General features: G+C 43.9%; 1 protein-coding gene and 1 long non-coding RNA gene across 2 annotated transcripts in view; one reads left to right on the forward strand and one right to left on the reverse strand.

Moving 5' to 3' along the window:
• Nucleotides 1–17,389, forward strand: part of cachd1 (cache domain containing 1) — a 102,208-nt gene that overhangs the window by 21,325 nt on the left and 63,494 nt on the right. The gene's annotated exons all lie outside the window — the stretch shown is intronic.
• On the reverse strand, nt 8,117–17,247 carry LOC148895430 (uncharacterized). The gene is made up of 3 exons (XR_016115557.1): nt 17,170–17,247; nt 8,480–8,515; nt 8,117–8,369 (listed from the first exon to the last, which is right to left on the reverse strand). It is a non-coding gene; the product is annotated as an uncharacterized LOC148895430 (long non-coding RNA).

Below are 17,389 nucleotides of genomic sequence, written 5' to 3' on the forward strand. Positions count from 1 at the left end.
TATAATATAACATCAAGAAAACAGTATGTAGAATAATTATATATATATATTTAGAAAAAATACTTTTTTTAATGAAATTGACTTTTATTATAATTATGATAATGATGTCTGATTATGTTAGGCCAGCAGAGAAGGCCTTGCTGGCCCTGACGGCCCACCACTGCCATGACGTGAATGTAAAAAATTAAATCCTTTCGCGATTCCGTCAACATTCACTGCAATTGGGAGTCATGTGCAAAATGCTGTTTTGGATCAAATGACAGAAAATAGCAGCAAAGACACATTGATTCCGTCATATAGAGAGGGAGTTGCTTGATTTGGCGCTACTACTCTGATTGAATGAATGAATGTATGAATGAATCAATGTATTTTCTGAGTTGCGACTGCTGTACCTCTTCTGAACACTCCCAAAAAACCTGAATAAAGAAAATGGAATGGTCTAAGATTGCTCTTTTTCTCAGTGGTTGTATATTTTAGTACAATTACAGACAGAGCATGCGCAGCCACACATGACCACTTTCTCACGATGCAAGCACGTACACACACACACACACACACACACACACACACACACACACACACACGCACACGCACGCACACGCAAGCGTAAGCGCACGCACACGCGCACACACACACACACACACACACACACACACACACACACACACACACACACACACACACACACACACACACACACACACACACGCATACACACACACACACACTCACACACAGAAAGTGAGAGCACATGCGCTTGGATGCAACAAGTAAATTGTCCACTCGGTATTACTGCGGCGATTGGCAGCTTTGCATTCTGTCTTACAAACATCGGCTCACTTGCACAAACATCGGCTCACTTGCAGTTTTTCATTCTAATGCCATACACAAATAGATGCGATTTATTTATTATTATGCGTTTATTTCAAACCTTGGTTTTACTTGTTTAAATGTTAATCCATCGATGTTACCTGGTCAGAATCAAAAGTCTTTCTGTACACTCACTTGGCTCTGTGATAATGCGAGAAGTGTGTGCATGTGTTCACCTGGGCGCTTGCGCCATTGTGTTATTAACGTGTCTGTTTACATTCCTTTGTAGGCGTGTGGGGCATGCTTGAGTGATCTTCAGTCAACAGAAAACGTGCAGATGTTTTTGTATCATGGCTGTCTCAAAAGTCCACATATTAAAAAAAGATTATATCCATAATGTGTTTCTAGTTTATACTAATCTTCGAGAAAAATGTTGGAAAGATGAAAGGTTAATTTGCGGATTATTTTTTCGTTAATAGTGATCCCATCGTGACAATAGCAGCCGCAACACTCAAAAGCTGATTTATTTGTCTGTCTCGTGATTGGATATGGCAATTTAAGTTTAATATGTTTCTAATTGATACCAATCTTAGAGAAGATGGGACTGCTGTTTGGGTGTGGATTTCATTTTATATTTTTTTTTAATGGATTTTCGATACCATAATTCATTTAATAGATACATAAGGCTCCCTCCAAAAATTTAGTAATGAGCAGACTTCATTTATTCTATAAGTGTTCTGTGAAATAATGTGAGATGTGCATCACTGTCAAACACGGTGTAAGAATCATTTTTCCCTCTGAGTCTGGGGTACTCCATCCATCCATCCATCTTCTGCCGCTTATCCGGGGTCGGGTCGCGGGGGCAGCAGCTTCAGTAGGGAAGCCAAAGACTTCCCTCTCCCCAGCCACTTCTTCCAGCTCGTCCTGGCGGATCCCGAGGCGTTCCCATGCCAGCTGGGAGACATAGTCTCTCCAGCGTGTTCTGGGTCGTCCCCGGGGTCTCCTGCCAGTGGGACATGCCCGGAACACCTCGCGAGGGAGACGTCCCGGGGGCATCCTAATCAGATGCCCGAGCCACCTCATCTGGCTCCTCTCGATGTGGAGGAGAAGCGGCTCGACTTTGAGCCCCTCCCGGATGACCGAGCTTCTCACCCTATCTCTAAGGGAGAGCCCGGACACCCGACGGAGAAAGCTCATTTCGGCCGCTTGCATCCGGGATCTCGTTCTTTCGGACACAACCCATAGCTCGTGACCATAGATGAGGGTTGGGACGTAGATCGACCGGTAGATTGAGAGCTTTGCTTTTTGGCTCAGCTCCTTCTTCACCACGACAGATCGGTACAAAGTCCGCATCACGGCAGACGCCGCACCGATCCGCCTGTCGACCTCTCGATCCCTTTCACCCTCACTCGTGAACAAGACACCCAGATACTTAAACTCCTCCACTTGAGGCAAAATCTCCTCCCCGACCCGGAGAGGGCACTCCACCCTTTTCCGACTGAGAACCATTGTCTCAGATTTGGAGGTGCTGATTCTCATCCCAGCGGCTTCACATTCGGCTGCGAAACGCTCCAGCGAGAGTTGGAGAGCTCCACTTGAAGGCTCCAAAATGGAAACCTTCAACGCTTCGGCTGCGCCTAGAAATTCTGTCCATAAAGGTTATGAACAGAATCGGTGACAAAGGGCAGCCTTGGCGGAGCCCAACCCTCACTGGAAACGATTCCGACTTACTGCCGGCAATGCGAACCAGACTCTGACATCGGTCATATAGGGACCGAACGGCCCGTATCAGCCGCTCCTGTACCCCATACTCCTGAAGTACCCTCCACAGAACTCCACGAGGGACACGGTCAAACGCTTTCTCCAAGTCTACAAAACACATGTAGAGTGGTTGGGCGAATTCCCATGCGCCCTCGAGGACCCTGCTAAGGGTGTAGAGCTGGTCCACTGTTCCGCGGCTGGGACGAAAACCACACTGTTCCTCCTCAATCTGAGGCTCGACTTTCCGACGGACCCGCCCCTCTAGGACCCCTGAATAGACCTTTCCAGGGAGGCTGAGGAGTGTGATCCCTCTGTAGTTGGAACACACCCTCCGGTCCCCCTTCTTAAAAAGGGGGACCACCACCCCGGTCTGCCAATCCAGAGGCACTCTCCCCGATGACCACGCAATGTTGCAGAGGCGTGTCAGCCAGGACAGCCCCACAACATCCAGAGCCTTTAGGAACTCCGGTCGGATCTCATCCACCCCCGGGGCCTTGCCACCGAGGAGCTTTTTAACCACCTCGGTGACTTCAGTCACAAGTATCGGAGGGCCCACCTCGGAGTCCCCAGACACTGCTTCCTCCAAGGAAGGCGTGTTGGTGGAGTTGAGGAGGTCTTCGAAGTACTCTGCCCACCGGTTCACGACGTCTCGAGTCGAAGTCAGCAGCGCCCCACCCTCACTGTACACAGTGTTAGTGGTGCACTGCTTTCCCCTCCCGAGACGCCGGATGGTGGACCAGAATTTCCTCGAAGCGGTCCGGAAGTCGGCTTCCATGGCCTCACCGAACTCTTCCCATGCCCGTGTTTTTGCCTCGGCGACCACAGAGGCTGCATTCCGCTTGGCTAGTCGATACGTGTCAGCTGTCTCAGGAGTCCCACAGGCTATATAAGCCCGGTAGGACTCCTTCTTCAGCTTTACGGCATCCCTTACTACTGGTGTCCACCAGCGAGTACGGGGATTGCCTCCACGACAGGCACCAACCACCTTACGGCCGCAACTCTGATTTGCCGCCTCAGCAAGGGAGGTACGGAACATGGTCCATTCGGACTCAATGTCCCCCACCTCCCCCGGGACATGTGTATAGTTCTGCCGGAGGTGGGAGTTGAAACTCCTTCTGACAGGGGATTCTGCCAGACGTTCCCAACAAACCCTCACAACACGTTTGGGTCTTCCAGGTCGGACTGGCATCTTCCCCCACCAACGGAGCCTACTCACCACCAGGTGGTGATCAGTTGACAGCTCCGCCCCTCTCTTCACTCGAGTGTCCAAAACATGAGGCCGCAAATCCGATGATACAACTATAAAGTCAATCATCGAACTGCGACCAAGGGTGTCCTGGTGCCACGTGCACATATGGATACCCTTATGTTTGAATAAAGTGTTTGTTATAGACAATCCGTGTTGAGCACAGAAGTCTAATAACAAGACACCACTCCTGTTCTGATCGGGGGGGGCATTCCTCCCAATCACGCCCTTCCAGGTCCCACTGTCATTGCCCACATGAGCATTGAAATCGCCCAGCAGAACAAGGGAGTCCCCAGGGGGAGCGCTCTCCAGAACACCCCCTAAGGTCTCCAAAAAGGATGGGTACACTGAACTGCTGTTTGGTGCATATGCACAGACAACAGTCAAAACCCGTCCCCCCACCTGAAGGCGGAGGGAAGCCCCAGGGGTCTGGGGTACTATTTTTATTAAACCATATTAACACATTTATGGTGAGCATTACAAAGTCAGCCACAGCACTCTGTAACACCGCTTGACTTCCAACTTCAAAATCAGTATGTGAACCAAATAATAATTGAATCTTTTTTATTTTTTTTCATTTTAATTGGTTTTAATTGGTTTTGTTGAACAGTTTCTACTAACTACCTATTAGTAGCAGCCTAGTGGAAGTACAATGGCATACATTACATACAATATTGACTGAAGTATCCTAATATTTTAATTATTTATTTTAATTATTCTTGCAAAACTTGATGTGATGTTTTGTGCATGATGACAATATGACATTCACGTTTTTGTGCATTGTTTTACAAATGTGAGTTGAACTCCAAATTGTGTATTACTTGGGAAGCGTTCATGTCTTTAACTATCTGTCACATCTCGTTGCCATCCGGGGCGCGCCCCGCCCCTCCTGTCACCTCCTCCGCCAATCTTGGGAGACGGCCCCTCCAATCATCATTCACCTGGGTTCCCACAGCTGATTGTCATTCACTGATTGTGCCTTCTGCCTATATCTGTCTGTCGCTCACTACCGTCTCCGTCGGAGTATTTTTGGTCATTGCCGTTTCCACTTCCGTGCAGCCAGGTCTGCTGTCATTTAGTTATCTTCCTCCACTCTTCCCTGTTTGTTATTATTTGATGCATGTTCCAGTAAAGACTCTTGATCCATCCAAACCTGTCACGCCGTGTATTTCGGGTCCTTCCCTATCGCCAAGATTCCGTCGCTCGAGTTCTGCCTCCTTGCACTCGAGCGTCGTAACACTATCCTGTACTTCCATCAGTGATTTCTTGGAAGGAAAATTGTAAAGCAGTCTGTCAACAGCTCCTCAGTTTTGAGTTCATTTCTATTTTTAGCCTGTTCCTCCCTTGTCCCTAACACTCACCACGTCTTCCTGCTTTTTGATTTACAAAACTGTTTTTAGTATGGAGCAAAACATATTGCTGTGCTTATGTGTTTTAGGTGTTTGATTTGGCTTTGTGGCTTCCTGCTGCAAGTTTGGGACACAACCCATGAAGTGTTCTAACTTTAAACTTGCAAGGTCCTGCATGTATGCATTTGTGTTGTGGAATTCTCTGAAGTGTTTGGATTACGGTGTAATATGACAATCCAAGTCTATATGGCAATGCTTTTGTGTGTGCAGTTTGGGTCCATATTTTCTTAACTCACTCCAGCTCCTCAATTTGCCTTCTCCTGTACACTGAGCTGCCAACACAAATTCCATAGCTAGTTAATAATTTCATGCCTTAAAGGACAACCGACGTCTCCGGACAAGTTGTGTCCATAATTTGTAAAATGGCTTCAAATGACTTCTACTGAGCGTATTTTACAAAGATTCCACCAATAGCTATATTTTACGTTTTAAGACTCACGCTGAATATTCCGGAAGTCTTGTTTTTGAGTTGGTGACAAGTCCTCATCCTACGTCACTGAAGGAACGCCCCTGACCGAAAAAAGGACACATTGTAGCAGTCCTTCCATCACGTCAATGCATTTTGCCGTACTTGTTTGGTCTGAAAACTTCGTGTTGCACCAAAAAGAGGCAGAAGAGGACTTAATCAGCCCGTTTCTACAGGCTGATTAATTCCTTACGCGGAGCTTTGTCGCCATTTTCCGCCTCTTTTTTAGTGCTACATTTCCTCCCCCTATTGCCTCAAAATGGCACGGAATAAATTATTTAATCGATTGCAAACATGTATGCTTTCCTCTTCAGAACTATTTGAATCATATTCATAACTGGATGAGAAACAAGAAAGCATATTCTCTGAATCTGAAGCCATTGTTTTGACTCCCCGGCAAGGCAAGACGTCTTGGGGTGACGCCACGAACAAGGGGGCGGGACCTTCTGAAACTGGCCACTTCCGGGTTCATTCTTTTGTGTGCAGATTTTGGACACTTTAAGTCATTTTTATTGGTGTTTTGCATTTGACTAAAAATATCATACTGCGTGTTTTGGGTATTTTAGATGCTATAAAACGTTTTTCTGATGTCAGTTAGGTAACAAAAAAGTGATGTCGGTTGTCCTTTAAGATTACCCTGCTCAGCTAGCCACATTTCACTACACCTGTCAGTTTTGCACTGACAGGTGTCTGTTTTAAAGATTACTATTTCTGTTGCCATTTTATATCTTCAACTATTAAGAACCATCTTCTTGAGTGTGTTGAGTGCCCCTGAAACTTTGTTTGGAAGAATCTTCACGGTACATGGTGTTGATTATGTCCTGCATCCCCGTACTGAGGCGCCGGCTGGTGGACCAAAATTTCCTCTGAGCTATCTGAATTTTTTTTTTAACGCTGACTCGTTGAATTCCTCCATCAGCAAAGTTTTTGCTTAAGCATCGCTGCAGCTTTATTCCTTTATCCCGCATGGCTAGCCAGTATCTGTCAAGTGGGTCCAGAGTCCCACAATCCAAAAAGGCCAGATAGAACTATTTTCCAGCTTGACCGCATCCCTTACTGCCAGGATTTAGCAGCTGTTTCAGGTATTGCCAAAAATGACAGGCCGCGATTGGAGCCGCAGCTCCAATCACCCGCCTCAACAATGGAGGCACGGACCACAGTCCACTCTGACTCAATGCCATTACCTCCCATGGGAGGTAATGGCATTTGAGGTTCACAAAATTTTTCTGGAGGTGGGCATTGAAACTCTTTGACAAGGGTTGTGAGATTTTACCAGCAAACCTTCACCATACGTTCCGGTTTACCAGGTTCAACTGCCCTCTTTCCGACTATCAGAGCCAAACTATCACCAGCTGCTGAGTCACCAGAATGTCCAAAACATGTGACCACAAATCGGATGACATACCTAAATACAATACACGTTGATTTATATAGCGCTTTAACAATAGTTGAAGCTGTAGTCAAATATCGAATTCCGGGCATGGGTGTCCTGGGGACAATTGCACAAATGGACACGAGACAAAATTACCATTTCCAACCCGAACTCCAGGCCAAGAATTACTCCTATGGGCACATGTAATGGGAATGAGCTATTTACCCATCAACCATCACCTTTCATCAACATTTTAAGTCAAGAAAAACTCTGACAATCCAATTCGGTCACTATTGCATCATGAATTGACCCACATCCAGTCTGTTTTTGCAGATCCACAGTGAAATATGTTCTTGTCCTTGTTCACTCTGAAATTTTACCTACTTAATGGATGGGCTAAGGCATGCAACCTTCGTTTTCCCTTGGAACGTTTCACGTTGGCTCTACTTTAGCAGCAAGTTGTTACTCCGTGGATGTATGGCCGCCCAGCGTTAGTGTGACTACACGACTGTTTTTCCAACTCAACTTTTGCTGCTGACTATCATGTCTGATTTGGAGTGATTGACCCTAGTTGTATGGTTAAGACATCTTGTAGAGCAATTGGAACTACTCCAAACTACTCTGGACTTTGACTGGTCCATGAAGATATGATTGTAATTTATCACATTTAGCTCTCACAATCACACAGCATTTTACCTGTTCGCCAAACATACTGTTTGTGGTCTGTACCCCTGTAATTGAATGGTACAGAATTATATCAGCCCCTTGAATTTTATTGTTTTTTTCACAGACAGAACAGAGACAAGACTCTTTTTGACAGAACCTCTTGCACTACTTGCGTAAGCCTATGTTATTTCACCGTATATATTGATGTGTGTCTGGGTGTATGTGTATTTGTACAGAGCCAGAAGCAAGATGAAATAAATAAATCTGCCTTGCCTGATATAAAGAAGCCTCCTCTCTAAAAGGCATCGTGATAGAGCTGAGAAAGGTACAGACATGCTAGTCATCGGTGTGAGACGTCCAAATGACAGAACTTCAAATAGAAGTTGGACAAGTGTAAATTATTTCGTGACAAGCAAACTTGTTCCCCACTGGTTGCATTTTACTCAGTCAGAAAATCAATTGTCTTCTTTCTCGATGAGAGAAGTTTCTCATGTACCCAACAACTACGTGTGTGTAATTTTGGTGCGCTGATAAACAACATCCATCCATCCTTTTTCCAGACCGCTTTATCCTCATTTGGGTTCCAAGGGGTGCTGGAGCGTATCCCAGCAGTCTTCGAGCACTAGGCGGGGGGACACCCTGAATTGGTTGCCAACCAATCGTAGCGATAAACAACAATGTTGTTGAGCAATGAAAAAAAATATAATGCACTCAAGATGGCCTCGATGGCCTTCTATGTCAAAGCTTACCTCGATGATTCCTTCGAAGTGGTGCCATTTGCCTCCCTAGACAATCACATGAAAAAAAACATTTTTATAAAGCATCTTCCACATTGAAGTTAACATTGAAAAGGTGTAATTGCCATTACTATAGTTCCTGTTTTGTGTGTTGTTAATGCTAAAAAACCACCAAGAGTGCAAAAAGCCAGACATGGAGAAAAAAGTCTGAGCTGGCACAGTACGCATTTTGAGTTCTTCATTTGTATCATCAAATTTAGTGCTTAAAAAAGGAATGAAAAATATAAAACTGGGTTTATTTGAGAATGTTACAAAAATCAATTTTAAAGTCACTCCCTCCCCCATACAGGGAGTGAAAATGCACCAGACACGTGGCGCATCGTGCTGTTTTACTTTCAGTCTGAAGTAGTGTGTTGGTAGAATACGCACACAAGACAGGCAGGGTGTGTTTCTGTCAATCAGTAACATGGATGCCTGCAGGCATTTGACCCGGTTAGGTATAATTAAAATTAAAGGTAAAATTAAATTTCAGTTCTTCCTAAGTCCGTCCTTTTAAAAAACCTTCTCTCCCCCATACTCCGTCCCCAAATTGGATGCCCGGTTGGGTTGGCAGGGCGTCCAAACATAGAGGAACAGTAAGGACTACGGAAGAGAAAGTGAAATACTTCTGTTTTACCGAAGCAGTTTACAAAGTACAAAATATTTAATCGCATGTAATCTGAAAGACTCAAATCTACGACTTTGAAAAACAGGGACACAATGTTTGCTAGGTCCAAATCTGGCAAAAAATGCATTTATTAAAACATTAAAAATATTTTTTATTGTTCGATGTACTCTGACAACAGTTACAACAAGTTACATGTTGACGCCTAAACAAACTAAATTTGTCACAGCACTGATTGGCCAAGAAATGTAATGTGATCATCTGCAGCCAGTGATGGCCAGGCAGGCGTGTCATAATTAATCTGTCGATTTACATGCGTTTTACTCTCCGTAGCAAAGATTCCGTCGAAACCCAGGTTACGATCTACCACCGTTTTTGGACTCTATAGTTTTGCATTTTATTGCTTGTATTGTTTCACATGTATTTTGTTCACAAACTTGCATGTTCATAAAGGACATGTACTGTAGTCGTGTCTCAGAAGAAAATTCTGTTCTTAGGAAAGAGTGGACAACGCAAATATGATTCCTTATTAAAGAATACTTCCTGTATTTAATCTATTTGTACTCTCGAGCAGAGGTGCTATGCATGCCATACACTAATGATGGGGAAAAGACCTGTGTACACAGCTATCGTTAGCCACAAGCTGATTCAACAATTCAGGTGACCAGCACACAAGCGACTGTATTTTTGAAAGAACATTGGTGGGAAACAGTACAATACCATTATCTTCCAGCTCCATCTGACATCTTCCTATGTGTGTTTACAATGATGGACATCCAAATCAACCTTTGAGATTGAACTTCAAAATGACCTTCCATTGCACCCATGGCTATGGTCAAGGGTACTAATTATCTGGCCTCGTGAGATGTTTTGGGAGGGAGGGAGAGAGGGAGGGAGGGAGGGAGGGAGAGAGGGAGGGAGGGAGGGAAGTCACTTGTCAGTATAGCAACAGCATACTTTTGACTACAAAATAGTAATTTTATCAATTTTGTGCTTTTAACGACAACACTTATCTTATATATTGAGCAGAATAAACCTAAAATTAATATTCAGACAGCTTAAATTGAAGTCACAATTCACATGCACCAATAGTTACAAATGTAGTAGCAATACGAAGGCAATTGGACCACTTTCGTCCCAAGAATAAACCGAAAATAAATGTTGACTTCAATTCATGTCACATTCCAGATATCACATGCACCAATTGTTACTCATATAGAATAAAAGGAATATTAAGTGAATTAGACCACTATCATTCCAGTCGGTTGACTCCCACACTACCATCAAACCTGTCCGGTGTTTGTTGATGGTGGGCTTGGGCTTTGGTGCTATAGTGTGAGGTTGTCTGGTACTTTGAGGTACCCAAATTTAATTGACCCCCTCCCACCATACCCTCAAAATGCAACACAGTGCAGTTGGCAGACTGTCTCAATTAATTAGTTAACATGTTCCACTGGATGGAAAAAGAGACTGAATAAATTATCAAGCCTTTGGTTTCTTTACCGTCATTATAAGTAATATTTAGAGAGCCACTTGTGACATGCTTTTTCCTTCTTTTGTTGAACCATCTATATTTCTTGTGCTCGCCACCAAACCTCTGCTCTGATGGCTTGTGAATGTTTTTAATTCATGGGCAGCGTAATCCATTTATTTTCCAAATACTGTATCAACCTTAGAGCCACTCCATTTTCTTTATGCCCCTTGACACGTAGTTAGAATGTCGACTTCACAGTGCAGTGATCGCATGTTCAATCCCCGCTCCGCACCCTTTGTTTACATGGTGCCTGTGTGGGTTTTCTCCGGGTCCTACGGTTTCCTCCCACATTCCAAAAAACATGCATGGCAGGCTCGTTGAACATTCCAAATCGACCCTTGCTGTGAGTGTGAACGTGAATGGTTGTTCGTTTCTGTGTGCCCTACAATTGGCTGGCAATCGATTCAGGGAGTCCCCTGCCTACTGTCTGAAGACAGTTGGAATAGGCTCCAGCACCTCCGTGACCTCAGCGAGTATGAAGCGGTTCGGAAGATGAATGAATAAATGAATGTATTTTCGGAGTTGCTGCTGCAGTACCTTTTCTGGACATTTCCGAAAAACCTGAAGAAAGAAAATTGAGTAACTTCTAAGGTTGTTTTTTTTTCTCATTGGTTGTGTATTTTGGTACAATACGTCTTTCCTGTTTTGCTTGGCAAAGAGCAAGAGGTGCATTTTCTATTCTATGTTTTTATTTACTGTTGCATTGGCTTGCAGGGGTTGTTAGTTGAGGGGTAGTTGGGGTAGGGGTAGTTGATAAAGGGGTAGGCACAAAATCAAGGGACAAGATCGCAGAAAATGGGAGGCTTGCATCAGATGCAAAACCTAATGCTGCATTCCTGGTTTCAACTGTTTGTAGTGGAGAGTTGGCTGACAGCATTGAGGGAGGTCAGAAAATATAAAAAAGGCATGCACCAAAGTATAGGTAAGATCGGGCCCAAAAAGTCCAGCCCGACCCAACTCGTGAGTATTAAAGCACAAGCCCGACCAATTAACCTGATTTGCAGGCCCGAGCCCGAAGCAAACCCGAAATTTCACGTCATTTGTGAGGACTTAGGAGGATTTATAATAACAAATGAAAGCCATTGTAACGAAATCTAAGTTAAACATTCACATTTTTATACAGTATTTCTGTGGGGGTAACATTAACCAACTATTTTCTATCTTTGCTGAGTTTTTTACGAGTTGACGTCTTCATTATTCTTAAAGACGTACTGTATCTACCCCGGTCAAGTATGACACTTCGTACTGATGTCACGTTTATTGTGAAACACTTGGAACACCGTGAAAACTATAAAGGACATTGAAACGACAACATTACAATAAGTTCGACAAAACATTCAGTCAATAAGGAAATTAATAACGTACCGTGTGCACTACGTCTGTGTAAGCTCTCAGTCGTACAAGAGTGGTCCATCGATGAGAAGGTTTCTTCAGCCGTCATCTGTACAAATTTGAAGGTTTCGGACCTATCCAAGAGGCTTCATCAGCGAACTAAAGTCTGACTGGTCGTATCGGCCCTATTTATATATCCCTAATGTCCACTCACTAACTGTGGGTACCCTCAGTCGTCATTCAACAAATGTCAGAACGAAAGAATAAGGAATCAAACCAAAAATTCTCAAGATACAAAAAGGAGAGGAGTAGCACTACCTTACATTGCAGGAGTTTCAGAAAAATTACAAAGAGTCCTTTGGCAACACAAAATTCCTACTTATTTCAAACCGATAAACACGTTAAGGCAAAAATTAGTGTATCCAAAAGATAGGCTACCAAATGAAAAACAAAGTAATGTAGTTTATTCAATACATTGTAAGAATGAAAATTGGAAAGAGCAGTACATTGGGGAGACTCAACAAATTCTCAAAAAAAGACTTTATCAACATCGCAGGGATAATACAAGTGGGCCTCAATCGGCAGTACATTTGCACCTAAAAGCTAGCAACCACTCATTTGACGACAATGAGGTTAAAATCTTAGCGAAAGAACATCGATGGTTTGAAAGGGGGGTAAAAGAAGCGATTCTTATAAAACAACAAAATCCTTCATTAAACCGGTCTGGTAGGATGAGGTTCAATTTGGATCGTTCATACAATAGCCTGCTTAGGCAAAACAGGTTAGGCAACATTCGTAATGCTGATGAGGTGATACCGGTGGGAGTGGGGCAAATAGGCCAGTCGTTAGTCAGGAATGTAGGAACAATCAGTGGGGCCACAGGAAGTGGTCCTCTGCTCCCCCCAACCTGAGAGTAGGGACCTATCATAGCTGTGTCCGGCGCCGCCATGTCTGGACATTAGGGATATATAAATAGGGCCGATACGACCAGTCAGACTTTAGTTCGCTGACGAAGCCTCTTGGAAAGGAGGCGAAACGTCCGAAACCTTCAAATTTGTATAGATGACGGCGGAAGAAACCTTCTCATCGATGTACCGTGTGCACCTTATTAAGTAGATAAACGTTGACGTAGACTTTTGATTGTGGTTCTCTATCGAGCAGTTGCTCTGCTTCTGTCTCTCTCTGGCAGCAGTCTCGTTCCGTCTGTCTCGCCTTACTCGCTTTTATCGAAACACATGAGGCCGAAGTAATAAAGACAACACATTATAAATAAAGCATCAAAGACGAATTTAAGAAAAACACACATATAAAGGTTCGCATAGAAAAGTCAAACACTTTTACAGAACAAGTCGAAATACATTATATTTTTGTTGTCATGGCAACCAACGACAAGATACCAGCCAGTTACACTCCCACCAAATTACTGTTGAAATAACATTCCGAAACAAAATGACTTATGCACTTCAAATAATCAACAGTAATTTCACCCTTGCGATGTATCGATCTTTGAACGATGGAAGGCTTGAGGTGCCCTCCTTTTCTTCCTAACTTTGATTTTCTTATCTAAACGGTTACCCTTGCATTCGCGTTCTCTGTTCAATGTCTTTCTAAGTTGGTTCTGTCTTGCCAAAGCTCGCATCTTATTGGCCAGGAGGTGAGGTCGCACTTTGAAAGGAAGTGGCATTTCGAGGTTCTTCTCACAGCCATTCATAACTTGCAGACCTTTTTCTTGAGGCATAGCATTGTTACTAGTTTGCAGGCAATCACTGAATTCTCTTAATTTGATGAATTCCCTCCCACCAATCTTTGGCCATCCATTAAGTTTTACAGTGGTACCTCGGTTCTCGAACACCTCACAGTTCGAACAAATCGGAGTTCGAACAAAATATTCGAGGCTTTCTTGCTTCGTAGTTCGAACGCCAATACGGCACGTGAGTGCGTACGCGAGGGTGGGATGCTGAGCGGCATACGGGTGTATCGCTCTCTCCGTGACCAACTGTTGTCGCTTGTGGATGTGCTGCGTTTTGCTCTAGCGTTTAATATCACCTATATGTATCGGCTACAACGAAGAGTTTTAGCCCCTAATCATGCCTCCAAAGAAAGTAAGTGCTGCTAAAAGTGACAAAAGAAAAGTAGTGCGTACAACTATTGCATTTAAGAAAGAAATAATCGCAAAATATGAAGGAGGTGTGCGAATGTCTGATCTGGCTAGCAAATACAGCATGGCGAAATCTACGATCAGTAGGATATTAAAGAATAAGGAGGCTATGAAATCTAGTGATGTGGCTGTGGGAGTGAGAGCAAGTGTCATTGGATAGATATTTTAAGAGAAAAGAACATCCTGTAGCGAGTCATCCGTAGCTGTCACGTTCCGAGCGAGAGTGACGGCAGCTGACTCGTCGGAACGTAGTGGAATGTTTCGGATCCCAAAGCATACACGTACTAACCAAGCAGGATGATTATTCACAAATAAAAGAAAACACAGCGAGTAAGAAGGCAGGGGGTGATCCGACCCGCTTACTACGCCAAAAAGCAAATGGCACGCGAGGGTGCAAAATTACGCAATCCCGGAAGATGACATACATTTATTTATTTTATTTCAATCATCCGGCATTGGCGAGATGATCGCGAACCATATAAATGCCCCGTATCCGTGATTAGAGAATTGACAGCAGGTGGAGAACGGCCGGGAGAGGCAGCCCCACCCCTCCCCTCGTCCCCGCTGTCAACTCGCAAGTGACAGGAGCAAAGAGATGGTTTCAGTGTTCGAAAAAATCGCTTTTCGAACAGGGTCCTGGAACGAATTATGGTCGAGAACCGAGGTATCACTGTACTCTGAAAGCTCTCTGTTCAATAAAGGGATTTCCATAGCTGGCATCGAGTCGATCCCAAGCTTGCTGATAGGCTTCATCATCTTCTCTACAAAAGCTGCCTTCCAGAGAAGATTTTACCTCTGATGCGACGTATTTCTCCAAATAATACATTCTACCAGCAGGATTCAAGCATCGTCTCTCTGCCAGAGCCCCGAAGCCTGTCCTCCACTCAACAGAGTTCAGAGGATCAGCTGAGAATACGGCAGGCTCTGGGTTTGGAAGATGACTCGGAACTAGTGATTCCTGTAATCATTCAACCAATTTCTCAGTTAGCGGTTTATGACATGGGTCATGGTGGTAGAAAGCCAATGTATCTTTCTCTTTGGTGTGTATGGGGATGCTGGTGACATGGTGACATGCAGTTCCTTCATTTCTTCTTCGCGTAACTTCGCTTTCATTACTTCTTCCGCATACACACATAACTTTGCCTTCATAACTTTGATGTCTCTTAGATTTTCAAGTTTTTTCAACTGCTGACGTTGAGCTTCAACCGCCTCTTCCATTTCAATCTCAGCTTCCTTTGCTGCCATGGAGCCGCCATTTCGGCCCTCTTAACTGAAATGCTAGTTTGAGACATTTTAATATTTCAGAATCGCAAGTTACAGTGAGACCTCAACTTACGAACTTAATTGGTTCCCAGACAGAGTGTTTAAGGCGAAAAGTGTGTATCTAAAAAAAAAAAAAAAATCCCATAGGAAAGCATTAAAATGGGAATAATCCGTTCTCGGGTTTCCATAAAATATAGTTTTTAACTAAATAAGCCTTAAAACTACACACAACATACCTTATTCTATGTATAACAAATGTGCTATTGTTTTGTAATGAAAGAAATACACTGCATTGTATCATAAAGTCACAAAGAGAGGCACATTACATGAGGACTGTAATTAAAGAAATAAACAGTGCTGTAAAATAAAGTTTTATTTACCTTTTTGATGGTCGTTGATGGCTTATGGAAGGACAGTCACCTTCCATAAGGACTGTTGGTAACTTAACCTCTGGTGTGGCTTCTCTTCTTTTTTCTTTTTTTTTTGCTGATTAAAAACCTCTTAATTGACACCTGTTGCTTTCTGACTGGTAAGGTCTTACGAAGCTGAGGCATCACATTATCGTTCATCATGTTGATGATTGTCATAGCCAGTCTTTTCTGGATGGAACTGTTCGGTAAAAGCCTGCACATCATTCCACTTTGCCAACATTGCCTTCTCCTCCTCGCCCTCAGATGTTCTCGAACCATCTGTTACTGGCTTTAAAATCCTCAATAAGCGGCGAACTTCCAGGTTGGCGCATGGCGATATCGGCGTGAATTAGCCGTGCTTTCTCGCATAAAATAGCTTTACTCGCGCTGTCGCTGGATAGCTGCTTTTCATGAATCCAAATTAACAGAAGTTTTTCAACTTCTTCGATTGCCCGAGACCGTCGCTTTGAGAGCACAGAAACACCTTTTGCAACAGACGCACGTTCGATGGCTTCTCTGTTCCGGAGAGTGGGAGCAATGTTTGACTTAGCATAGCTGTGCTCGGCCATTAAATCACACAAACGCACACCCCGTTCGTGTTTTTCAATTATCTCCTTCTTCTCAGCGACGGTGATTTTATTTTGTGTCTTCTTGGGCTGAACACGAGCCTGTGGTGGGTTTTTTTGTCGGTCCCATCATAGTAAAATTATCAGCAAAAAGCTCCAAGTAGGCGATCGACCTGTGCATTCAATGAGTGTGGAAAGTAGCGCCGGCTGGAGCGCTGTTCGGTCATGTGCTTCCGCCGAAGATCACTCCGCCAGCCGTGGTGGGTGTGTATTATGAAAATAGTGCTTATTATAAGGTTTAATTTTCATAAATTTGACGTTCTTAAGACGAAAAGTTTGTAAGATAACGTGTTTGTAAGTTGAGGTCTCACTGTACTTTTATGGTTTATATAAAACAATTTCAGTTGTAGGCTACTCAAATCAATACCGTTCAAGACTGTTAAATTGCAATTGTGATGCTAATCTAATATTCAACAGATACTTTCACACATTCAAAAACCCACATTCATTAATTTCTCTGTTATTGTGGTGAATTTGTATGTTCTATCCATCCACTTTGTGAGCTACTGCAAACATCCATCAAAACCCTCAACTGCTGCAGGATGAGAAGCAACGTCACACGTTGAAACCTTTCTCTCTCTTACGAAGGCTGATTGCGACGATGCACGCTGAGGCCTGTAGCTTGCTGTGGGTTGAGTGTGACGATGTTCCAAGTAGCTTGTGGCTAGCTCCGTGACACGTGGTTGAGTGCGACAACGCTCGATGTAGCTCATACCTTGCTACGCGAGTGCGCCGAAGCCGATAGCTTGCCGTTGTTGAGGGAAGCACCTGCGCGCCGGAGGCTCCAGGATGGATGAGGATGTTTCACTTGAGTGAGCACGTTTTCACTGTTGTGAGCACGTTTTCACTTTGTGAGCACGTTTTCACTGTTGTGAGCACGTTTTCACTGTATCTACCCCGGTCAAGGATGACGCTTTGTACTGATGTCACAACGT

This window comes from Hippocampus bargibanti, linkage group LG07 (genome assembly GCF_051943395.1).
Source record: "Hippocampus bargibanti isolate YZ-2025 linkage group LG07, ASM5194339v1, whole genome shotgun sequence".
NCBI lineage: Eukaryota > Metazoa > Chordata > Actinopteri > Syngnathiformes > Syngnathidae > Hippocampus > Hippocampus bargibanti.